Source organism: Anastrepha obliqua, unplaced genomic scaffold, assembly GCF_027943255.1.
Source record: "Anastrepha obliqua isolate idAnaObli1 unplaced genomic scaffold, idAnaObli1_1.0 ptg000012l, whole genome shotgun sequence".
Lineage (NCBI taxonomy): Eukaryota > Metazoa > Arthropoda > Insecta > Diptera > Tephritidae > Anastrepha > Anastrepha obliqua.
Genome location: NW_026562179.1, coordinates 4,707,973 through 4,734,488, shown reverse-complemented (window position 1 = coordinate 4,734,488; position 26,516 = coordinate 4,707,973). Strand labels below are relative to the sequence as shown.

Genomic DNA, 26,516 nt, shown 5'->3' with positions numbered 1-26,516 from the left:
CCTGAGATTCCATGCTCACAATTTCGTCGAAATAAAGTTGCCCATGAAGAATTCCGCAAAAAGTTTTTGGACAATCCCTTCGGTTATGCGTGCTCTGTGTGTGATCGATTGTGGTTTAAAAAATGTGTAACAATCGCACTGAATCGACAACACGATCAAAAACAACAATTGACGCGGTATTTCAAAGATATCGCACCCTAAATACAAAAGGGTCACAACTCAAAATTTTCCACACTCGAGCTTGACTTGTTTACAGTAGCACAGAAAACAAACTATGTGACATATCACGCTGAAATTTGCCATGTAAGCTTATAACAGTCCTACCAAAAAACAAAAAATTTATTTTTTCCATATGCTATCCGCGGACCGTTTTATTGATAACGTCTCGTTCATATTTGAGCAGAAGTACATTTTGAGTTGTGACCCTTTTGTATTTAGGGTGCGTTATGTTGACAACGTCGAAACCAAAGCATTTGTATCATATTTTAGCTATCATAAGCCACTCGTATCATTTGTTGAAATTGAAAACATTAGTGATGAATAATAATAAAATGAAGAAAATACAATATGAACTTTATAGCAATATTATAATGAACCTATAATTATCCCGCTCCTAATGCTGCTTTCGTCTCATTCTCTCTCAGTTTGTTTTACGGAAGGTTTCACTTCTATCGCGTCTAACCGTAGGTAGGTAGGGTAGGTAGGGTGGTTGTCGCAAGACACACTTAGACCTTCGGCAGGTCCATTGTGATACCATTGGAGCTTATCCTTACTCTACGTGTTCCTTTTCAAACCATCCGGTTGCTTTAATAAACGAGCAGAGCTTCGTTAGTTTTAGATGGGCTATGTCCGCTACATCGGTTAGAAATGCTGTATCGAGAGTGCGCAGCCTTCTCATAGCTAGGCTTTCACACTCACATAAAAGGTGTCTGACTGTTTCCTCTTCTTCTGTATTAAGACAGCTTCTACAGAAATCGAAGTAAGGGAGTCCTAACCGTTAGACTGGTATTTTTTTTTTTAATGTAATCGTAAAAAAATTTGTAATAAATTTTATGTATCCGCTTATAATTTCAAAAGTAACAAAATGGTAAAAAAATAAGCAGTCGAAGAAATAAACGCACCGCCTATTTTTCCTCGCCACATGTTAGACTCGAGTTCAATTCCCGGCGCAAACTTTTTTATAAATTTTTTTTTTTAATCGTTTTTTTTTTACTGTAATTGAAAAAAAAAATTATGTAATAAACTTTACGTATTCGCTTATTATTTCAAAAATACGAAAATAGTAAAAATTTAATTGGTTTACTGTCGAGGTGAGAAATGTGTTGTGTGTTGAGGTGAAAGATGTGTGGTGTTTCTAATTTTTGTGTGGGCAAAAGTCAGTGAGGTGTCTATAAACTCGGTGTGCTAAATTCCCTTACTTCAAATCTTTCAAATCTCAATTGTACTAAAAAAGCTTACAGTAACATTTGCACCATCTCATTGCATTAACATTCTCTGGCAACGCGATGGCCCACACATTCTAAAATGTTCTAGAACACAACATGAACACATTCCTCACATGCGCATGTCGCCGAAGCTAAAATCTAAGCCTAGCGACTACAAAAACAAAATACATTCGTAGACGCAGTCGCAGCGGCCATGATTCTATCAGCGACGGCGCTGAACAATTTAGAACAAAAACAAAAAGTTCATTCATAAGTTCGAGCTCATATGTTATTTCAATTTCATTCATAAAACGAGCCGCCCATATGCCAATTTTCGCGACCATTCGAAAATAGTCAATATTGGAATATTTCGCGTGGAATTATTTGCCAATATTTGATAAATCTTGAATTTTTGTCATGTCGAGTGGCCGCGGCCCGTATGTATGTATGCACCCTTATATGTATGTAAATATGTCTTCTAACTGTTCGACAGTCGCGAGTTAATGCGACTGAGATTCTTTGAACAATTCCAGCGAATCACATATTTCTGTCCGCAAAGCCGCATATATGTACCCTATGATCAAAAAGTACCGGGAATGTTTAAATAAAACATAACAGAGTTAAATTTCAGGCAAATTTATATTACCTCCTTCAAAATATGACCCGTCTGAAGCAACACACATGTGCCAACGTTTAACCCAGTCCTCTAAACAGCCCCTTTAGGCCGACATGGCCTTCAGCTCCTTCGTCGCATTCTCTTTGATCTCTTTGATCGGTGCGATGGCGCGTTATCATCACGCAAAATCCAAGAATTGTTTGCTCACATTTCCGGCCGTTTGCAATAAGCAGCATCTCTCAAAGGCTTCAAAACGGATAAATAATATTCTTTATTGACTGCCTGGCCCGATGGAAGGTACTCATGGTGGACTATGCCTTGGCAATCGAAGAAAACAGTCAACATCACCTTCCCGGTTCTTTTTGCTCATAGGGTATACATATCCCATCTTTTCAATGACGGGCAAGAAGACGGTCGCAGTTGTTGTTTTTTATATGCAAATTATGTTTTTCCTTACTGGAATAACATTTTTAAAAAAGACGTGCTTCAGTTGAAGACGGAGTAAAAACTAAACTTTATTCTATAAATTCCCTTATTTATATCTTTACAATTTGTTTACTTAAATCTATGTGTTTCACAATGATGTTTTGGCATTGCATCAGCCTGGTCAAAGAAGATATCAATTTCATTTTCAATTAATTTTTATTACGCAGCAGCATAATGCTGAGCTGGCGGATTTGTAAGATGCAAAATATGTTTTCTCAATTGTGTTTACATTTAGCATTGTAATGGGGTAAGTGGTCTGCCGTTAACTCCCCCTTCTCTAAAATGAATCGGCCTCGATTCAACGATTTCTTTTGATAGAATATTTATTTTATTTTGCAACTCAAAATATAATTTTTCTTGCTTTTTCATTTGTATAAACAATATCAATTTATGAACTGTATATGCTATTATTGCCAGTGACATGAAGGTCAATAATGACATTGATTTGGGATTTTCAATATACGAATTTCCAATTTTTTCTAAGAAATTTATGTTAGTGAACTTTAAAGTGTCGTCATTTGAGTTTACAAATTCAAGTATGTATTTCATAATTTTTAAAATGATTTTGTTTTATAAATTTTACAATTTTTCCTGTGGGGTTTTCATATGTTTTGTTATCTATATTCACACTTGTATTAAAAGTTATTAAATATGTACCATTTATTACAATTTTATTACCTGCATGTTTCCCTGAAACTAATATAGCCCCATCTCTTATTTTATCTATTTGTTTATTATTTTCTTTGATTTTAGTGCAATTAGCTGGCTTTTTATTTAACAAATTTATAAAGCATGTATTTTGTAATTTTTGCTTACAAAAAATATTACTTATTTCAATTTTACATTCTTCAATAGATATAAATGTGTTATTACATAATGCTACTTCATTCTCAATTATTAATTTCCCATCATTTTGTGAAATTGGTCTGGTTTCAAATAACGTACAAATATTATTTATTTTGGGATATTTAATATACAATATAATTAGATCTGATTTTTGTATGATTTTAAATGTTGAAACGTCTAATAAGTCTGTCAAGGTTACTGCTTGTAATTCGTTCTGAATTATTTCTCTTGTTTCATCTGTATGAAGTATATGTGAGTTTAATATTCCTCCTTTTGCTAATGTAATAGTTTGCGAAATATTTTGTAATTCATATATTATCATTTTAATTCTCTGTTTACGTATTATTCTTTCATGCGAAATTCCTGTGATACTGTTTACTAAATTCGTTAAACGTCGTATTTCATTAAATATTTCAGAATTTGTCGTTAGTTGTTTATTGCTATTTTCAATTAAATCATTAATTTTATTTGAAATAAAAATGTAGTCGTCATGGTCAGGTGTGCCTGCTATCCACTTCCATACTGTACCTATTTCATTAATTCCTCTCTTTGTTCTAGTTTTTTCCAATTAAATTAAAGAAGATTCTATAATTTGGAGTTCTGATTCTATTTCTAGAAAGTCCGATGTAGAATAAGAATGTTTTTCTTTTTCTTGTAAAAAATATAATTTTTCTTCATTATATAAAGTTTCATAATATGTTAAATTTGTAACATGGAAAATGCTTCCAAACGATTCGTATAGCAATGCTTGTTCATTCTGTATTAAAATATATTCGTCGTTTGAGTAATTGATTATGTCCGCCTGGATGAGAGTAATAAAAGGTATGAAAAAATACCCCAAGTACATTTCCTATAAAATAATATAAAAAAATTTTAACTTTTAATGTTATCCTTATGTATTATTCTGTTTCTGTTATTAATTACTACCTTATTTGCTAAGTTCTCTTTTACTTGTTGTCTCTTATATCTGGGCTTTAACTTATTTCTTTCACCTACAATTTTTTCATATATTACCTGACCAGAGTGGTATTCCTTATTTAATCTATTTTTGTTATGAATCGCAAGCATTTTCTTTTGCGCCTGCTCAAGAGTATCATGTAATTTTTCATGATCTATTTTATTATGAAAAATATCTGTTGGTCGGAATTTTGTAACGGAATGTATTGTAATATTATATTGTTGTGCAGCTCTTAGAACTGTTTCTAAATCACTTACTATGTTGTATTCCTCTTTTATACATCTAGCTATCTCTATTATCGTAGAATGAACTCTTTCAATTTGTCCATTAGTAATACTATGCCTTGGATTGCAAAAATATATTTCAATATTTAATCTCTGCATTAACGATTTGAATTGAGGTGTTGTAAAACTTGGCTCATTATCTAACGTTATTCGTTTCACATCTGGGAAAGTTTGAAGAATTTCTAAAACCTTTTCCTCAATATTAGATTTGTCTTCTATATTTTTTAATATTAAAAATTTTGAATAAGCATCAATACATGTGATAAACTTCAACCCCTGAGCATAAAAAATATCTAGGTGAAGCTGCTCTCCCTCTTTTTCTGGAATTGGAGCCTGTTTTATTGGAATTTTTTTCGGATGTCGATCATATTTGTTCCTATTGCACGTTATGCAATTGCGTACATATTCCTTCGTTTTCTTTCTCATTTCTGGCCAATAGTATAGTTTTTCTATCTGTTTTATATTTTCATTGTAATTTCGATGCGCTCTGTTATGGGTTTGCTCAATTATACCTGCTTGATCTTCCCTATTGGGAATGTCCATAGGAAATAGCTTAGTATATACAAATTTATTTTGAAATGTTTCTTTTAGAGGTCGCTGTATCTCATACAAATCCTCTACTGTGCAGTGTATTGCTGTTACCAATTTAGGTTTTATGTATTCTTTTAAAATAGTAAGTAGATTCTCAACTGTATCATATTCAATCAAATGTCTTTTTCTTCCAAAAATTTCTATCATTTCATGTATAGTGAACCTATTTTTACATAATATAATTTGTTGTTTAAATTGATTTACAGGTTTGTATGTTTCCTGTATTTGATCATTTTCGCTACTTTCCGCTGAATGTTCTGATTCACTTGACAAATTGTTTATTTCAAGGCGTGATAATGCATCAGCCACAACATTCGTTTTGCCTGGCCTATATACAAATTTTGGAGAAAACTCCTCAATTAAAGCATGCCATCTTTTCATTTTAGAATTCGGGTTGCGCGTAGATAATGCAAATGTTAACGGTTGATGATCCGTGTGAATTTCAAGATTAGTTACTCCATAAAGATAATTACGAAGATTCTTCAGTGCCCATACAATCGCAAACAACTCTTTTTCATTTGTAGCATAATTTCTTTCTGTCTTATTAAGAGTTTTGGAAACAAAAGTAATGGGTTTATTTTCTTGAGAAAGGACTGCACCTATTGCAACATTCGATGCGTCAGTAGTTAACACAAACTTTTTTGAATAATCTGGTTGCGTCAATTCCATTGCTGATGCTAAACTTTTCTTTAGCTTTTTAAAAGAAGATATCCCTGCTTCATCAATTTTCACTAATACCTTTTTTGACATATTTTTAGAGACTCTGCCATTTTCTGCGAATAAGTATTTTGTCAATGGCTTTGCAATCGATGCATAATCTTTAATGAATTTTCGGTAATAACCGGTAACACCTAAAAACCCCCTTAATTCCCGTAAACTTTTGGGTAGCGGGTAATTAAGCATTAATTCAATTTTATTTGGATCTGTTTTAATTGTATTTTGAGCTATAATGTAACCCAAAAATTCTATTTCAGTTCTGAAAAATTTAGATTTTTCAAGAGAAATTTTCATATTAGCGCTTCTTAATATTTCAATTATCATTTGCAAATCCTTCATATGTTGCTCTAAACTTCCTGAAAAAATTATTATATCATCCATATATACATGACATGTTTTTCCTATTTGATCACGCAATATATTGTCCATTGCTCTTTGAAATATTCTGGGAGCATTTTTTAGACCGAAAGGCATTCTTAAAAATTCATATTTTCCGTTATTAACGGAAAAAGCTGTTTTTTCTATGTCGTTTTCCGACATTAAAATCTGGTGAAAACCTGACTCCAAATCAATGCTTGAAAAGTATCTTGATTTCCCTAAATTTGACAAAATTATATTCGTATCCGGGATGGGATAGCGATCGGGAATAGTATGAGCATTCAATTTTTTGTAATCTATCACCATTCTAAATTTTGGTGAACCGTCTTCGTTAGTATCTTTTTTTGATACCACCCAAATGGGTGAATTATAAGGACTTTTACTAGGCCTTACAATATTTTCATTCAATAATCTTCCAATTTCTTTATTTACGAAAGAATTCACAGACAGAGGATATGGGTACTGTTTACTCCATATCGGCTTTTCATTTTCTGTTCGTATTTCCGCTCTTACATCGGTTCTAAACGGAAAACTTGTATCAATATTTGCGTGTTTTTCCACTATTCTCTGCTTTATTAAAATTCTAAATTCCTCAAGGTTTTTACCCTGATTTCTCCTTTTTGGAGTTTTATAAGCTCTTACTAAGTGAGAGTCTTCACTGTTTTCATCAAAACTTTCATTGACTGCCTGATCTGAACCTTTTTCAGTTTTCATGGAATAGTTATCCCTTATATTACCTGAATATTCATCAGCTATTGCTTTAGGATCTTCAGGTGCCAAAGACGAACATTTATATGGCATACTTTTACCGGTAAATCCCTCGGTATATGCTGTAGAAATTTTCTGATCCATAGTGTTTATTTTATAATTAATTTTTTTATTATTTTTTCTTTTCTTATTGCCGGTATTTTCTTCGGCGGGGGGGCCTTAGGATCCTTTTGTCCCAAGGGGTTAAAATTTTCTTTTTTCTCATTTTTATTTTCATACTTTTCTTTTTTGTTGCAGGTACTATCATCTGCTGGCGCCTTAGGACCTTTTTGTCCCAAGGGGTTAACATTTTCTTTTTTCTCTGAGTTTACTCTTTCTTTATGGATGTTAATATTCATACTTTCATCCACCTTTTCGTTCTCATATTTTGTTTTGTAAATTATTTTGTTGCTACGTATATCGATACGTGCTTCTATTTTCTTTAAAAAATTATATCCTAAAAGGATGTCCGAATCCAAATTATCTATTTCATAGAATACTTGTCGAACTCCGAATAAATTTATTATATGGTAATATTTTATAATAGAATAACCATTTACAGTTCTCACTCTTTTATACATGGCTAATTCATTTCTATTTTGATATACTCCCTGCTTAATATAACAAGAAGTTGCTCCGGTATCTACCACTGCTTTCAATTCTTTATTGAGTTTTTTATCATAAACTATGATGTAGGGGAGGTCGTTCCCCTTTTCCCTAAAAAATGTTCTTCATTTAAATTGTTTATTTTAGGAGTTTTTCCTTGCGGTCGAAAGCTATTATTACTTTCTCTTCGTCTCTTGAAGCCTTGCATATGTTGGTTCTGAGGCCCTGAACTTTGTTGAGTAGTATTTAACCCATTGCCTGAACTACTTGTCTGGGGTTTGTTATTCTGATTAACATATCTGCCATCTTGTTGACCAAAAGGGTTGTAATTCTTATTGTATGACCTGGAGACAGATGGATCTACGTCCATTGGTTTTGGTTTTGGTACGTTATTCCTTGTTGGGAACCTCAAATTATTATTGGGATAATTTGTTGTCCTAGCTCTGCTTCTTTCATTTGCAAAATTTTTAGCAAATAATGCCCTTTGGTTGTTTGATTCTAGTTCCTGTGCTTTTGCCAAAGCATCAGGCAAATCCTGAGGATTGAGAGAAAATATTATGTCTCTTAAAGGTGCATTGAGACCAGTTACAAATATTCTTAAGGCATGATCCCTATTCTTTTTATTAAGTTATTTGGCTATATCGGATGAGCTACTATGAGGCATTATTGTTTTATTTATGAGTAAGGTCAATTTTCTATTGACCAAATTATAATACTCGACAACTGTCATTGATCCCTGGCGTAAGACACTCAGTTCCTGTTCTATAATGTGCATCGGCCGTTTGTCTGAATAAGCAAAATCTAATCGCGCAATTATTGCATCAAAATTCAACACCGTACCATGATTGGTGAGCGTGTCATTCGCATCTTGTGTGATCTTGTTTCGCAAAATAGTAAGGGCTGCAAAGTATCTTCTACTTTTCCTTATATACAGGCTCATAGCATTATGTGCTGCCTCCCTCCAACTAACGTAAGAATTTAATTTCCCTGAAAAATCTGGAAGGGATTTAACAACATCAAGAGATTCTTGGCACTGTATATTTTCGTCAATAGACTCAGTCACATAATCTGTCACACTACGAGTATCTATCTCAACTTGAGATCGTAATCGTTCAACTTCCTGCCTTAAATTTATTGTGCTCTCCGCAATCAATCTTGTAATTAAATCAACTGTTAAGTCAGCCATTTTTATATCTTATTCTTTTGTTCACTTTTCTTCAAATTTTTCTTAAATAATATAGGGCACTTTTCAATTTTATGATCCCCACTACATTAAATCAACTGTTAAATCAGCCATTCCTATATTTTATTATTTTGAATACTTTTTATTCTTTTGTTCACTTTTCTTAAAATTTTTCTTGAATAATATAGGGCACTTTTCAATTTTATGATCCCCACTACAATATTCACAATATAATAATTTTGAATATTTTATTTCACTGGGAGTATTCCCCATTTACTTATTATATGTATATGGTATAACTTACATATATCATTTTTTATCTTCGGTGCATTTGTGTCTCCTCTTCTGCGAAGAACGTGCTGCGCCAGGAAAATGCTCGCTACAAGGAGCGCTGCCAAATCGGGCAAAAATGTCTTGTCGTTTCTATCACGGGGAGTTGCTGCAAAAGCTGCAAGTCAAGCCGCTGCTGGTGTTAATGACAAAATTGTTGCTGTTATTGTTCTTTGCTATTGAGTCGCTGTTGGTAACTTCGCTGAAGCTGCTTAGTTGAACCGGAGCTCGATGCCTGCACTGCGATCACTTTTAAACGCTCTGAAAGTGGAGAACAAGGCCCTTTACGTTGGGCGCCAATTATGTTTTTCCTTACTGGAATAACATTTTCTAAAAAAGACGTGCTTCAGTTGAAGACGGAGTAAAAACTAAACTTTATTCTATAAATTCCCTTATTTATATCTTTACAATTTGTTTACTTAAATCTATGTATTTCACAATGATGGTATGGCATTGCCAATTTGTTTACTTAAATCTATGTATTTCACAATGATGGTTTGTCATGAAAGACGTGTCGTGTATGCAGTACATCGTCCCATATTTGACTCAGGTTCAATCCTGTACACACTTTTATTTGTTCGCTATTTTTATTTAATTTTTTATATTTGGTTTAATTAGAATTGATTTAAAATAGTGTATTCAGATTTTTCTAATACCTGTTATTTAGAAATTTAATTTCTATTTAACATTATTCGCACTTCTTTTGAATTGATTTATATGTAAAACAGCCATAAAGGCAATCATATGAATATGCATTCCTATATTTAATCTCTTCAGTCAAATCTGAACTACTTACATACACATATTGATGAGAAAATAATCTAATATCCATGGATGCATCCAAAAAGCCAAACGCGCATACACGCATATGTATATAAATATATACAAACCTTCAACGAACACAAAATGTATGCATATAAAAAACAACAACTGCGACCGTCTTCTTGCCCGTCATTGAAAAGATGGGATATGTATACCCTATGAGCAAAAAGAACCGGGAAGGTGATGTTGACTGTTTTCTTCGATTGCCAAGGCATAGTCCACCATGAGTACCTTCCATCGGGCCAGGCAGTCAATAAATAATATTATTTATCCGTTTTGAAGCCTTTGAGAGATGCTGCTTATTGCAAACGGCCGGAAATGTGAGCAAACAATTCTTGGATTTTTTGAGATGATAACGTGCCATCGCACCGATCAAAAAGATCAAAGAGAATACGACGAAGGAGCTGAAGGCCATGTCGGCCTGCCGGGGGTGTTTGGAGGACTGGGTTAAACGTTGGCACATGTATGTTGCTTCAGACGGGTCATATTTTGAAGGGGATAATATAAATTTGCCTTAAATTTAACTCTGTTATGTTTTATTTAAACATTCCCGGTACTTTTTGATCATAGGGTACATATATGCGGCTTTGCGGACAGAAATATGTGATTCGCTGGAATTGTTCAAAGAATCTCAGTCGCATTAACTCGCGACCGTCGAACAGTTAGAAGACATATTTACATACATATAAGGGTGCATACATACATACGGGCCGCGGCCACTCGACATGACAAAAATTTAAGATTTATCAAATATTGGCAAATAACTCCACGCGAAATATTCCAATATTGACTATTTTCGAATGGTCGCGAAAATTGGCATATGGGCGGCTCGTTTTATGAATGAAATTGAAATATGAGCTCTAACTTATGAATGAACTTTTTGTTTTTGTTCTAAATTGTTCAGCGCTGTCGCTGATAGAATCATGGCCGCTGCGACTGCGCCTACGAATGTATTTTGTTTTTGTAGTCGCTAGGCTTAGATTTTAGCTTCGGGCGACATGCGCATGTGAGGTATGTGTTTTTGTTGTGTTCTATAACATTTTAGAATGTGTGGTGGCAAAGCGGCCATCGCGTTGCGCTTGCTGTTGCTTTTGCGTCTATCAAAGTATTGTGTTTTTGTAAGTATAATATTAGGAATATCGACTGGTGATAGACAAAAGTACACGGAAGCAAGAAGGGAGCGCTGTGCTCGCGCATATATGCATGAATGTATCAACGTGCATGGTTGTAGTAACATATGAATGCAATTATTTTGTAGGAAGTTTAGAAGGCAAGTAGGTATACTCGTATATGTATGTATATATATTATGCTAGGACATAAAGTGGACATACATAGAGCAGAATTGCTAGGACATACATAGAGCAGAATTGTTTTTGCACTTGTTAGGAAGAAACTCGTTCACTAGTGCATATGTGTATTTGATTTCTTGTAAGAATGTGATGTGCTGTGACATGTGTACATACATAAGTCAAGGTTATTTTTGCATACTTGCATATGTGATATGATGTTCTTGCGCTTGTGCATTATTGTTTTTCATATACAAATGAACATACGTACATATGTATGTAAATGCTGTCGAATACATAAACTATAATTTGACATACAATATAAAATAAGTGTTGATTTATCTTAAACTGTTCTTTTTTTCTGAATGCAAATACCTCCTATTGACATATACATACATATTATGTATTTATGTATATTATCATATACCATCATCTATTTACATATAAAGTATACGTTCATTTATGTACATATGTGTGTAATGAAAAACTTCATTAATTACTTTCAGAACTTTATTAAAATTTATTCGCGTCGCGCGCATGCACAAAACCTTTTGTTCACAACGCAGGCGCAGAAATAAACGCTCTGCCTATTTATCCTCCCCACGTGACTCGCCATCAATTCTCGGTGCAAATTTTTTTTTTTTCGTTTTTAAATTTTTTTTTTAATGTAATCGTAAAAAAATTTGTAATAAATTTTACGTATCCGCTTATCATTTCAAAAGTAACAAAATGGTAAAAAATAAGCAGTCGAAGAAATAAACGCACCGCTTATTTTTCCTCGCCACATGTTAGACTCGAGTTCAATTCCCGGCGCAAACTTTTTTTATACATTTTTTTTTTTTAATTGGTTTTTTTTTTAATGTAATTGAAAAAAAAAAAAATTATGTAATAAATTTTACGTATTATGTAATAAATTTTCGTATACAAGCAGAGAATGTTAATGCAATGAGAAGGAGCAAATGTTAAATGAGCTTTTTTCGAGTACTAATTTGTAGATTCAAACTAAGGTAATTTCAAATTCAACTTTGCTCACGAGTGGGGAATTGCAGATATTTACGACGCGAGTGACGCGAGTGGAGGGTTTCTATATTTACTTACCACGCTAGGACAGGAATTCAGATATTTTCTGCGTTTACCAAACTACTGAGGAAGTTCATAAGATTTTTCGGCACACTACTAAGGAAATCGAAGCGAATAAATTTGCGATTAAGAAGGCCGCGCGGCAGTTAATTTGTGGTGCAGAAGCTAAAGTCGGCGGAATTATTCGTTTTGTTTTTTGGCACGTATATAATTCAGGTTCAAGTCCTGAAGTCATATTTTTTTTCTTGCACATTTTTTTTTTACAATTCAAACCAGGAAAGTTTAGTAAAATTTTTGTGTTTATTTTAATTAAATTTTTTTTAAAATACTGTTTTTTTTTGTATTTCATAAATGGAAATTTGCTTTCGGTATAAAATAGTTCATACTGGATATGACCTGATTTTTATATAAATCAATCAAAACAGAAAATATGTACATATATCTATAATCTATTTCATCAAATCCAAATTATATTGATGAGAAAATATCATTCTAATATCCGTCCAGAAAGCCAAACGCGCATACACACATGCATATTCATATAATTACGCATAAAAAATTTCAACTAACGCAGATTATGTGCATATAAAACTGCGAATCGAATAAATGAGTGATTTAGAAAAGATCATTAATAATTGTAGATTATCGCAATCATGAAAGACGTGTTGTGTATGCAGTACATCGTCTCGTATTTGACTCAGGTTCAAATCCTGCGCACAGTTTTTTGTTCGATATTTTTATTTCATTTTTTATATTTGGTTTAATTGAAATTGATTTAAAATAGTGTATTCAGGTTTTTCTAATACCAGTTATTTAGAAATTTATTTTCTATATAACATTATTCGCACTTCTTTTGAATTGATTTATACGTAAAACAGCCATAAGGGCAATCATATGAATATGCATTCCTATATTTAATCTCTTCAGTCAAATCTGAACTAATATACTTACATACACATATTGATGAGAAAATATTCTAATATCCATGGATGCATCCAGAAAGCCAAACGCGCATACACGCATATGTATATAAATATATGCAAACCTTCAACGAACGTAAAATGTATGCATACAAAAAACAACAACTGCGACCGTCTTCTTGTCCGTCAGTGAAAAGATGGGATATGTATACCCTATGAGCAAAAAGAACCGGGAAGGTGATGTTGACTGTTTTCTTCGATTGCCAATGCATAGTCCATGAGTACCTTCCATCGGGCCAGACAGTCAATAGAGAATATTATTTATCCGTTTTGAAACCTTAGAGAGATGCTGTGTGTTGCAAACCGCCGGAAATGTGAGCAAACAATTCTTGGATTTTGCATGATGATAACGCGCTCAAAGAGAATACAAATCGGCCCGCCGGGGGTGTTTGGAGGAGTGGGTTAAACGTTGGCACATGTGTGTTGCTTCAGACGGGTCATATTTTGAAGGAGATAATATAAATTTGCCTTACATTTAACTCTGTTTTGTTTAATTTAAACATTCCCCGTACTTTCTGATCATAGGGTACATATATGCGGCTTTGCGAACAGCAATGTGTGATTCGCTGGAAGTCACATTAACTCGCGACTGTCGCACAGTTAGAAGACATATTTACATACATATAAGGGTGCATACATACATACGGAGCCGCGACCACTCGACATGACAAAAATTTAAGATTTATCAAATATTGGCAAATAATTCCACGCGAAATATTCCAATATTGACTATTTTCGAATGGTCGCGAAAATTGGCATATGGGCGGCTCGTTTTATGAATGAAATTGAAATATGAGCTCTAACTTATGAATGAACTTTTTGTTTTTGTTCTAAATTGTCAGCGCACAATTTCGTCGAAATAAAGTTGCCCATGAAGAATTCCGCAAAAAGTTTTTGGACAATCCCTTCGGTTATGCGTGCTCTGTGTGTGATCGATTGTGGTTTAAAGAATGTGTAACAATCGCACTGAATCGACAACACGATCAAAAACAACAATTGACGCGGTATTTCAAAGATATCGCACCCTAAATACAAAAGGGTCACAACTCAAAATTTTCCACACTCGAGCTTGACTTGTTTACAGTAGCACAGAAAACAAACTATGTGACATATCACGCTGAAATTTGCCATGTAAGCTTATAACAGTCCTACCAAAAAACAAAAAATTTATTTTTTCCATATGCTATCCGCGGACCGTTTTATTGATAACGTCTCGTTCATATTTGAGCAGAAGTACATTTTGAGTTGTGACCCTTTTGTATTTAGGGTGCGTTATGTTGACAACGTCGAAACCAAAGCATTTGTATCATATTTTAGCTATCATAAGCCACTCGTATCATTTGTTGAAATTGAAAACATTAGTGATGAATAATAATAAAATGAAGAAAATACAATATGAACTTTATAGCAATATTATAATGAACCTATAATTATCCCGCTCCTAATGCTGCTTTCGTCTCATTCTCTCTTAGTTTGTTTTACGGAAGGTTTCACTTCTATCGCGTCTAACCGTAGGTAGGTAGTGTAGGTAGGGTGGTTGTCGCAAGACACACTTAGACCTTCGGCAGGTCCATTGTGATACCACTGGAGCTTATCCTTACTCTACGTGTTCCTTTTCAAACCATCCGGTTGCTTTAATAAACGAGCAGAGCTTCGTTAGTTTTAGATGGGCTATGTCCGCTACATCGGTTAGAAATGCTGTATCGAGAGTGCGCAGCCTTCTCATAGCTAGGCTTTCACACTCACATAAAAGGTGTCTGACTGTTTCCTCTTCTTCTGTATTAAGACAGCTTCTACAGAAATCGAGGTAAGGGAGTCCTAACCGTTAGACTGGTATTTTTTTTTTTAATGTAATCGTAAAAAAATTTGTAATAAATTTTATGTATCCGCTTATAATTTCAAAAGTAACAAAATGGTAAAAAAATAAGCAGTCGAAGAAATAAACGCACCGCCTATTTTTCCTCGCCACATGTTAGACTCGAGTTCAATTCCCGGCGCAAACTTTTTTTATAAATTTTTTTGTTAAATCTTTTTTTTTTACTGTAATTGAAAAAAAAAATTATGTAATAAATTTTACGTATTCGCTTATTATTTCAAAAATACGAAAATAGTAAAAATTTAATTGGTTTTATGTCGAGGTGAGAAATGTGTTGTGTATTGAGGTGGAAGATGTGTGGTGTTTCTAATTTTTGTGTGGGCAAAAGTCAGTGAGGTGTCTATAAACTCGGTGTGCTAAATTCCCTTACTTCAAATCTTTCAAATCTCAATTGTACTAAAAAAAGCTCACAGTAACATTTGCACCTTCTCATTGCATTAACATTCTCTGACAATACTCACTATACAAGCAGAGAATGTTAATGCAATGAGAAGGAGCAAATGTTAAATGAGCTTTTTTCGAGTACTAATTTGTAGATTCAAACTAAGGTAATTTCAAATTCAACTTTGCTCACGAGTGGGGAATTGCAGATATTTACCACGCGAGTGACGCGAGTGGAGGGTTTCTATATTTACTTACCACGCTAGGACAGGAATTCAGATATTTTCTGCGTTTACCAAACTACTGAGGAAGTTCATAAGATTTTTCGGCACACTACTAAGGAAATCAAAGCGAATAAATTTGCGATTAAGAAGGCCGCGCGGCAGTTAATTTGTGGTGCAGAAGCTAAAGTCGGCGGAATTATTCGTTTTGTTTTTTGGCACGTATTTAATTCAGGTTCAAGTCCTGAAGTCATATTTTTTTTCTTGCACATTTTTTTTTACAATTCAAACCAGGAAAGTTTGAGTTTTGAGTTTATTTTAATTAAAATTTCTTTAAAATACTGTTTTTTTTGTATTTCATAAATGGAAATTTCTTTTCGGTATAAAATAGTTCATACTGGATATGACCTGATTTTTATATAAATCAATCAAAACAGAAAATATGTACATATGTCTTTAATCTCTTTCATCAAATCCAAATTATATTGATGAGAAAATATCATTCTAATATCCGTCCAGAAAGCCAAACGCGCATACACAACTTTCAACTAACGCAGAATATGTGCATATAAAATTGCGAATCGAATAAATGAGTGATTTAGAAACCTTCATTAGTAATTATAGTTTAGCGCAATCGTGAAAGACGTGTTGTGTATGCAGTACATCGTCCCATATTTGAGTCAGGTTCAAGTCCTGTACACAGTTTTTTGTTCGATATTTTTATTTCATTTTTTATATTTGGTTTAATTAGAATTGATTTAAAATAGTGTATTCAGGTTTTTCTAATACCTGTTATTTAGAAATTTATTTTCTATATAACATTGTTCATACTTCTTTTGAATTAATTTATATGTAAAACAGCCATAAAGGCAATCATATGAATATGCATTCCTATATTTAATCTCTTCAGTCAAATCTGAACTACTTACATACACATATTGATGAAAAAATATTCTAATATCCATGGATGCGTCTAGAAAACCAAACGCGCATACACGCATATGTATAAAAATATATATAAATATATACAAACCTTCAACGAACACAAAATGTATGCATATAAAAAACAACAACTGCGACCGTCTTCTTGTCCGTCAGTGAAAAGATGGGATATGTATACCCTATGAGCAAAAAGAACCGGGAAGGTGATGTTGACTGTTTTCTTCGATTGCCAAGGCATAGTCCACCATGAGTACCTTCCATCGGGCCAGACAGTCAATAAAGAATATTATTTATCTGTTTTGAAGCGTTTGAGAGATGCTGTATGTTGCAAACCGCCGGAAATGTGAGCAAACAATTCTCAGATTTTGCATGATGATAACGCGCTCAAAGAGAATACAAATCGGCCTGCCGGGGGTGTTTGGAGGACTGGGTTAAACGTTGGCACATGTGTGTTGCTTCAGACGGGTCATATTTTGAAGGGGATAATATAAATTTGCCTGAAATTTAACTCTGTTTTGTTTAATTTAAACATTCCCGGTACTTTCTGATCATAAGGTACATATATGCGGCTTTGCGGACAGCAATGTGTGATTCGCTGGAAGTCGCATTAACTCGCGACTGTCGCACAGTTAGAAGACATATTTACATACATATAAGGGTGCAAACATACATACGGAGCCGCGGCCACTCGACATGACAAAAATTCAAGATTTATCAAATATTGGCAAATAATTCCACGCGAAATATTCCAATATTGACTATTTTCGAATGGTCGCGAAAATTGGCATATGGGAGGCTCGTTTTATGAATGAAATTGAAATATGAGCTCTAACTTATGAATGAACTTTTTGTTTTTGTTCTAAATTGTTCAGCGCCGTCGCTGATAGAATCATGGCCGCTGCGACTGCGTCTACGAATCTACTTTGTTTTTGTAGTCGCTAGGCTTAGATTTTAGCTTTGGGCGACATGCGCATGTGAGGTATGTGTTTTTGTTGTGTTCTAGAACATTTTAGAATGTGTTGTGGCAAAGCGGCCATCGCGTTGCGCTTGCTGTTGCTTTTGCGTCTATCAAAGTATTGTGTTTTTGTAAGTATAATATTAGGAATATCGACTGGTGAAAGACAAAAGTACACGGAAGCAAGAAGGGAGCGCTGTGCTCGCGCATATATGCATGAATGTATGAACGTGCATGGATGTAGTAACATATGAATACAATTATTTTGTAGGAAGTTTAGAAGGCAAGTAGGTATACTCGTATATGTATGTATATATGTTAGGACATAAAGTGGGTATATATACATACATAGAGCAGAATTGTTTTTGCACTTGTTAGGAAGAAACTCGTTCACTAGTGCGTATGTGTATTTGATTTCTTGTAAGAATGTGATGTGCTGTGATATGTGTACATACATAAGTCAAGGTTATTTGGGCATACTTGCATATGTGATATGATGTTCTTGCGCTTGTGCATTATTGTTTTTCATATACAAATGAACATACATACATACATATCTATGTAAATGTAGTCGAATACATAAACTACAAATTGACATACAATATAAAATAAGTGTTGATTTATCTTAAACCGTTCTTTTTTTCTGAATGCAAATACCTCCTATTGACATGTACATACATGTTATGTACTTATGTATATTATCATATACCTTCATTTATTTACATATAAAGTATACGTTCATTTATGTACATATGTGTGTAATGAAAAACTTCATGAATTACTTTCAGAACTTTATTAAAATTTATTCGCGTCGCGCGCATGCACAAAACCTTTTGTTCACAACGCAGGCGCAGAAATAAACGCTCTGCGTATTTATCCTCCCCACGTCACTCGCCATCAATTCTCGGTGCAATTTTTTTTTTTTTTCGTTTTTAAATTTTTTTTTTAATGTAATCGTAAAAAAATTTGTAATAAATTTTATGTATCCGCTTATCATTTCAAAAGTAACAAAATGGTAAAAAAATAAGCAGTCGAAGAAATAAACGCACCGCTTATTTTTCCTCGCCACATGTTAGACTCGAGTTCAATTCCCGGCGCAAACTTTTTTTATACATTTTTTTTTTAAATCGTTTTTTTTTTTTTAATAAAAGTAAAAAAAAAAATATGTAATAAATTTTACGTATTCGCTTATTATTTCAAAAATACGAAAATAGTAAAAATTTAATTGGTTTAATGTCGAGGTGAGAAATGTGTTGTGTGTTGAGGTGGAAGATGTGTGGTGTTTCTAATTTTTGTGTGGGCAAAAGTCAGTGAGGTGTCTATAAACTCGGTGTGCTAAATTCCCTTACTTTAAATCTTTCAAATCTCAATTGTACTAAAAAAAGCTTACAGTAACATTTGCACCTTCTCATTGCATTAACATTCTCTGATACAAGCGTGGCTCAGCAGTACGCAGCCACACACATATACGTATATCAACATACATATAACGCATAGCCAAGAGTGTCGCTGTTTCGTTTCATCGAGTCTCAAATCACTCCCAACGATTCTTAAGAAGTTTTCATTTAAAAAATTTAATAAAAATATTGAACAAAGAAAAATGTGTACAGGACTTGAACCTGACTCAAATACGGAACGATGTAGCACGTACACGACACGTTTTTCATGATTGCGCTAATCTTCAAGTGCTAATGAAGTTTTCTAAATCAGTAATTTATTCGATTTGTTGTTTTATATGCACATATTCTGCGTTCGTTGAAAGTTTGTATGCGTATTTATATACATATGTATGTGTGTATACGCGTTTGGCCTCCCAGCAAGAAGAGGCCCGGTCACGTTACCGTCACGGGTGACCGTTAAACGGTCACCGAACATTGCTCATTACAATCACTTTGTTAAGAGCGTTGGGAAAATCGTGCGAAAAATTTTGTGTGCGTGTGATTTTCTATCCCCTTCATACATGGCCAGTTACATATAAACGTGGCGACAGACAAAATAACTTTTAGCGCACCGCCGACAACATAGCGCGTTGGCCGAACGGCTAGCAATATGGGCTTCCGGTCCAAAATCCTGGGTTGGAATCACAAAAAAAAAAAATTTTATACATTTATTTTATTTTGTTTTATGATATGTTTATGAGGAGGTTTCTTTCATCGCAGAATACACTCGGTGGTTTGCCATTGCCTGCTGAGGGGCGACCGCTATTAGAAAAATGTTTTTCTTAATTCGAACTAACGCCCCAACCCATTCGGCTACGGCGTTTTTTTATTTTTACTGATGCAAAAATGAGAAAAAATATATGAATAAAGTTTGCTTACTGCTTACACATTTTCCAAAGGTGACAGAGAACCAAAAAAAGTCGATTTTCAAACAAATACGAGTGCATATGTGTTTGTAACATACAAAAAAGTGTAATTATGTTAGAGTTTCGGTCACGCAGGTTTTGCTGGGTTTATGGACGGATATTCGAATGATATTTTCTCATCAATATAATTTGGATTTGACGAAAGAGATTAATTATATGCATGTTTATATATACATATTTTCTTTTTGATTGATTTATAGAAAAATCAGGTCATATCCAGTAAGAATTATTTTATACCGAAAAGAAATTTTCAATTATCAAATACAGAAAAAAACACTATTTTAAACCAATTATAATTAAAATAAACTCAAAAATTTTACCAAACTTTTCTGATTTTGAAAAAAAAAAAAATTGTGCAAGGACTTGAACCTGAATTGAATGATAATCACTCAGTCCATGGTCAATAGACATGCATTATCAAGTAAACAACATCAAGCCGATAGGACTTGTTTTCACATACATTATCAAGTAAACAACAATAGAAATTCGGTATCACCAAAACAAACCATAAACATTCAAATAGTTATCTACTAGTAAAAGTAAACAATACACAATCAGCAACGAATTATCGCAATGCGATAACAACCGCCGCATTCAAATAGTATAAATAGCAGTAAGATTTCTGTAACAAGTTAGTCTTAAGAATATCGAAAATAAACACGCACTTCGGCGTTAATATATAAAAAAGATATTTCTTTTTTCTCATATCGTGAAAGGGATATTAACTGGGGGCTCGTCCGTTCTTTCTTGAACAAGCCATATCCTGCATTACAGGACAAAAGTAAAAAATTCCCCGTTCCTAAAGAAGGAAAAAATTGGATTCCTGAAAAATCGGAATAAGAGCAGGAATTAGAGCAACGTGATAAGCAATACGAACAGCACATCCTGAACAGACATCACACTGGAATCGCGAAGAAAGCGACAAGCAATATTCAATTTATCACGTTTATCGTTGGACATAGACTCCGAAATGACTGCACAGGAAATCGCTAATCTAAAGGCACAAATCGCTGCTCTGACCACAGGACTCATTGAAACTGAACATAGATTGAGTTCCATCGCAACATCTAATATCACTGTCACCAATCAATACCAGGACTGTACACCACATATCACCAATGAGTCACAAATTAACATAGAAATTTTCAAAACATTACCCATATTCACAGGCGATAAGAACCAATATCGGTCATGGAGAAAACGTGCCTGGACACACATGGAAAATATAAAGAAGTACTCTACTACACCCACTTACTACACGGCACTCTCTATTATACATTCGAAAATTCAAGGAGAGGCAGCCGACATTTTAATTAACCGCGACACCAAATTCCATTTTTATGATAATATATAATAGACCATCTCCATTACACTTATGCGGACCAGAGACCACTGCATGTGTTGCTCGAAGAAATGAAGAGAATAAGGCAGGAAAAAAGAACCTTGGCAGAGTTCCATTGCGAAGTCAGTAAGGCACTTAATCTTGCACTCACTAAATTTGAGATGGATAGTTCAGGAAATCCATCCCCTATGAAAGAATATGCGAACAAGGAAGCTGTAAGGACATTCATTCTTGGTCTGAACAGCAAATATACCAGCGGCACCCTCCCTATATAGCCACAATCCAAATGACTTAGAAAGCGCTTACGCTATCGCAAGTACAATATACCACGATAACGTGAACTCACAGTTCGACGTTCCGCAATATAATCAGCACAGACAATATAATAGTACATTGCAGTATCAAAACCAAGGCAGAAGATATTACGAGATACCACAAAGGTACAGACCCAACGTATAGGTGCAATACAACCAAACTGCACCCAGGCAACAGCACGAACCAATGGACGTAGATCCATCACAACAGTACACGAGATCCGCAAATAGGAATCATTCTGCTCCACAACAAAATAGCTATGACCGCCAAATGCAAAAATTAGCTGCGAATAATCTATTTCGAGGTGATCCTCAAAAAAGAGACCGAAATCCTTCATCTCGTAACTACAACACACAACAGAAGGTACAACGTGTGAATCAAACACGCGAGGAAAAACTACATACAATCGCTTGCACCAGAATACGAAAATGATGAATATGAAACAGGCAGTGCTTTTTTTAGGCGCATAAATGATTTGCCGTGTCTGCAACGCCACTGCAGGGATACAGGCAAACTAATTAACATCCTGATCGACACTGGAGCAACCAAGAATTACATAAGTACAAAATGCAGCATCGGTGAGTCTATTTCCATTAAACCTGTAAAAGTGAAAACCCTTCACGGTTATTCAATAACAAAATCAAAAAAAATTGTAACACTATTAGAACATAATATCACATTTTTTGAAACAGATGCATTAGAAGAACTTGATATGCTTCTGGGTGAACAGGGACTTAGAAAAATAAAGCAGAGATCGACCTTTTCGAGTACAAGCTCAGTTATAAATATAGGGCCAAGAAAGAAAGTGAATCTGTCCAAAAAATAAATTATACAGTTAATAATGAAAAGTATATTGCAGAAATTGAAAAAATTATGCAAAAAAAATGAAGTCATAAACGAAGTGCTACGTTATACTATCACTATACAAGCTACCATTAGAACGAAATCCGAATATCCTATTTGGACCAAGCAATATCCGTACCCTATGTTGGATAATGACTTCATTAACACAGAAATCAAAAAACTTTTAAAAAATAAAATAATCCAACCAAGCAAAAGTCCGTACAACTCTCCCATTTGGACAGTCGCTAAAAAAGGTACCGATGAACAAGGGAAAGCTAAGCGCAGAATGGTCGTAGACTCTCAGAAGCTAAACGCTCAAACTATCACAGATAGATACCCCATACCTGATGTGTATTTTATTTATTTATTTATTGTCTTTAAATGGATGCATTCTTACAGACTATATTAAGATAATGTACAATAGGTTAGTAGTTACTAAGAAAAGAACGATTTAAGATGATTGACTAAGATGCCATACGGCCATGTAAAATCAGCACCAGAAGAATTGAAAAACATATTTAAATCTGCACATGCCCTAGGAATCGGAGCATTCACCCCATAGTTGGTTCTCGAGAAGCCGATTTTAAAGGTTTCATACTGTCGGAGCCTCATATTGGGTATTTTAAATTGAATTTTACTTAAAAGGGAAGGACAATCAATAGATCCTGAAATGATACGAATAATAAATGAGTACGATAGAATAGATCGTCTGCTATCAGGTGGTTTTAAGTCAATTAATAAACATCGAGAGCGGTACGATGGTACAGGCTCAGAAAAGTTTAAGGATCGGAGTGCAAAACGAAGAAAGACTTTCTGAACTCTCTCAATCCGATTAGACAGACCTATTTGGTACGGTCTCCAAATAATAGCGGCATACTCTAATCTTGATCAAACAAAAGCACAATACAATGTTTTGAGAGTGTGTGGGTTGGTAAATGCAGAGCAATTTCGGCGTACGAATGCTAGCATCGCATATGATCGTCTTATGACGTGGTTAACATGGCTGGTGAAATTCAGCTTACAGTCGAAAATAACGCCTAAGTCTTTAATTTTCTCAACGGATTGCAAAGGTAAGCCAGCAATACTATACGAAGCATGCAAAGTATTGTTTAATTGAGCATATTTTACGTGAAAGCATTTGCTAATATTTAGTGACAAACGGTTTAAATAGCACCAGTTCCAGACATTGTGCAAGTCGGTTTGCAACTTTTCAGAGTCCCTAACACTGTTAATCACCGCAAATATTTTAAGATCATCAGCATACAACAAGTGTTCTGCAAACGAAAAGCAAGAACCAATATCGTTAATAAAGAGTATAAAGAGGAGGGGTCCTAGAATACTTTCCTGTGGGACACCAGAGGATGCAATAAATGCACGGGATGTCGTATTATCAACGGCTACAACGCAGTGCCTGTTGGACAAATATGATTTGATCCACGACAAAAACGTGGAGTGTATACCCAATGATGCAAGCTTCGACAAGAGTATTCGGTGCGATACTTTGTCAAACGCTTTAGAGAAGTCTGTATAAATTGCATCAACTTGAGATCTGTTCTGGAAGGCTGAAATGCAGTAATCATTGAAAATAGACAAGTTAGTGACAGTGGAGCGACTTGCAACGAAACCATTCTGGTTGGTAGATATTAGGCCTTTGACAGCAAAACATAACTTTTCACTCACTGTTATCTCAAAAAGTTTTGAGACAGACGAAAGCTTCGAAATCGGTCTGTAATTGCTAACATCATTTTTATTTCCACTCTTAAATATAGGCGTAACGGAAGTAAATTTCCAGTCGTCAACAAAAATACCAGAGGACAACGATTTGTTGAATATAATTGTAAGAGGCTCAGCGAGACACAAGCAATTCTTCAACAAAATGCCCGAAAGGCCATCCGAGTCAGTTTTCGTTGTAGACTTAAGCTTCATAATACCCTTGACGACATCAGTAACAGATAGGCACAAAGTCCCAAAATTGAGAGGTGAAAAACTATTAGAAGGTAAACTAGAATCGGAGTCTAAGTCGGGTTCAAAATTAGAGCAAAAAAAGTCAGCAAATAAATTGGCAGATTCTATGGCAGAATTTGCATATTTACCATTATAAAAAACATTGTTTGGCACCATTGAGCAAGACTTTTTTGATTTGATGAATTGCCAAAAGGCCTTCGAATCCGAAATAATATAATAATATTGTTTTCGAAATTCAAGATGTAATTTCTATATAAGAACTTGTTCAAACAGTTAAACTCTTTTAAATGGCATTGAAATTTTGAGAAGTGCAATTATACAGTTTAGAAAATTTGTTTTTTAGATTCTTTAGACGCCTAAGCCGTTTGGTATGCCAAGGTGTCTTATATACTTTCTTATGATAAACAGGAATGTGCTTCAAACACAACTCAGAAACCTTAGTCTTAAAAAAATGAAAACAAGAGGTAACATCATTGTCGTGGAAGGCATTATCCCAGTCAATACTTAATAAAATTTCGGTAAAAAGTGAGAAGTCGCATAAGTTGTAGTTAAATTTTATGTTAGGCTCATCGGATACCTCAGAAAACTCATAAAATTCCAACTCAAGAGAGAGAGGAACATGATGTTTATCAGTTAAAGATATGGGAGCAATGCCTTCCGACAATGTGTAGTTGATGTTATTTGAAATGAACACTAGATCTAGGATTCTATTAAGGCTATTATAAAAACCATTAATTTGTGATAAATCAATGCTTAAAAAGCTATCAATGACATGAATTTCGGCTGAAGAATTTACATTAGAAGCCATAAAAGCAGCCGAGTTTCTAAGTGGGGACCAACTCAGACGACATAATTTAAAATCACCAAGGACACAAAGGTGACTGTCATCAGCTATGCTTGATGCTAATGACACAACATTGTCAGCATGTGCAAAGTATAAATAATCCGGACTATTCGGCGGAGTGTAGGATGCACACACATAAACTGATCCAGATGAGCCATAAACACGTACACAAAGCTGATCAATGAGTGTGTCAGAATTGGTAAGTGTAACCAATGATGCCCGAAATTTTCTCCGAACAGCAATGAGAACACCACCTCCTCTGAAACATCCAGATTTGACAGGGTCACGGTCTTTAAGGAAAATATCGTACAAATTGAGGTCAAAAATTTCACAATAGAAGAAATTTTCATTCAGCCAAGATTCAACGAATACAAAAATATCAAAGTCTAAGAAAGAACTTTTCATATATACCGTGGAGCATTTAGTCCGAAGTCCAGATATATTTTGAAAATACAATTTTAACAACTTATTACTAGCGATGGAGTTAGCTGCAGAAGTTACGGAATTAGAGGTGGAGTGACGTCTTTTTGAAAAAAAGTGAATCGCCGAATTTTTACGTTCGTAGGCCATATATCCGCATTTAAAAGCTTATCATAGGAAAATTCAGATACGCCTAGCTTAAAGTTGATTTTCTTGAAATCTTTTACGGGGGTATCCTTTTTGATAAGTATATAGCAGGAAAGAAATTTGCGGTCAATTTCTGCATGTTTCCAACATAGTCCACAATATCGGCAGCTGTCACAGTGTTTGAGAAGGACGATATGTGCAGCCACTTCATGTTAGGAACTACACTTAACTCACTATTTTGGTTTGAACCGATAACTAAAGGTTGTTTAACCTTTTTCCTATTAGCTCTAGTTACGGTTTTCCATTCACGTGTACGATTTGATGTAGGTGCAAGAGAGGTCGGCAATGCCGACGCTTTTTTACAAGTTGATGTTGATGGGAGAGCGGACGTAGAAGCAGCAGCAGCAGCAATTGGCGTCAGCTTCACTTTAGCTGTATTAGTAACAGCAGCGCTATAAGAGAGCGGCGCATCGCCAGCAGCAGCATGAGAGTGCGAAGCAGAGGAAAACGAATTAGTCTCATCATGCGGAGCAGCAACAATAGACACGTTTACAGGTGACGTAGC

General features: G+C 34.5%; 1 pseudogene; it reads left to right on the top strand.

Moving 5' to 3' along the window:
• The first annotated feature begins 21,488 nt into the window (after positions 1–21,488).
• Positions 21,489–25,904, top strand: LOC129251321 (uncharacterized; annotated as a pseudogene).
• The last annotated feature ends 612 nt before the right edge of the window (positions 25,905–26,516 follow it).